Below are 1,132 nucleotides of genomic sequence, written 5' to 3'. Positions count from 1 at the left end.
TTGACACGTCCTGTGTTGATCCATATTCTCTCTTCATCACTGGTTCAGTTCATCTGATCTCACTGTGTTTGACAGGAAACAATCATTCTCATCAGTCTCTCTCACACCTGCAGAGTTTCAATCCTCTTTCAGGTGAAGAGAGAAGATGTGGTCACAGTCAGTCTTCCATAATGTCCACAGTCTGTCAGTGAGATCTGATCCATGTGGTCTCCACAAAGTTCCCATGAGGCCATGTTGATTAGAAAACACTGTTTTAAAGTGACAGCAGGATATTTCCACTGAGTTCAGCTCAGTGAACAATGACAGTTGGTAAAGATGATCTGTGTTTGATACCTGCTGCTGTCAGCGTCACCATCATCAGCACGGTACAGATGAACACATCAGCTGATCACACCTGTTTAATATTTCTATTATTTCATATGAAGACGTGCGTCTCAGATGACTGAATGAAGTTTTCACTCTTTTTCAGCACAAAAACACAAAGTGATAAAGTTGAATTAATGTCACCAGAAAGATGTTATCAGTCTGTAGGATCTCCATCTCCAGACTCATGGAAATGCTTTTTAACTATTCCATTATAGAAACAATAACAACAGGAACTCATCAAGATTTTACCAATGAATTCATCAATCCAGAAACAGACGAGATTACTACGTATTTTATTAACTGATATTTAGATTCTAATAATTTACAGATGAATCCATCAATAAATGTCAAATTAAAAAGAGGTTTAGATAAAACATTAAAATAAATACATCATTTAAACTTAGATAAAAAGCTGCTGTGATAAAACCTCGACCAGTTCTTCATTTGTTTGATCAGGTTTTCCTTCGTCTCCATCACCCAGAGGAAGATGAATCAATCATTAGACATAAACAGAATAACTGTTCATTAACTTGACAACTATAAACACAACTGAAACATCAATATTCAGCATTTGAAACAGCTCAAGAACTTCTGTGACAAAATACAACGGACACAGTGAAACTCTATTTTAAGGAGAAGAATTTTATAGTTTTTATCTGAAAAACTTCACAACTAATCTCCATAATGATTCATGATAATCACATGTGGACTCACCGAGCCTTCCTGCAGTTCCTCACAGCTGGGATCAGTCTCTGTCGTCCCTCCT

At 36.7% G+C, this 1,132-nt stretch overlaps 1 protein-coding gene across 1 annotated transcript in view; it reads right to left on the bottom strand.

The window, feature by feature from the left end:
• Window positions 1-1,132, bottom strand: part of LOC111644959 (uncharacterized) — an 80,064-nt gene that overhangs the window by 67,364 nt on the left and 11,568 nt on the right. The window lies entirely within an intron of this gene.

Source organism: Seriola lalandi, unplaced genomic scaffold, assembly GCF_002814215.2.
Source record: "Seriola lalandi dorsalis isolate HSWRI2012SDOR001 ecotype SW California unplaced genomic scaffold, Sedor1 jcf7180002054945, whole genome shotgun sequence".
NCBI lineage: Eukaryota > Metazoa > Chordata > Actinopteri > Carangiformes > Carangidae > Seriola > Seriola lalandi.
This window is presented reverse-complemented; position numbering and strand designations above follow the sequence as displayed.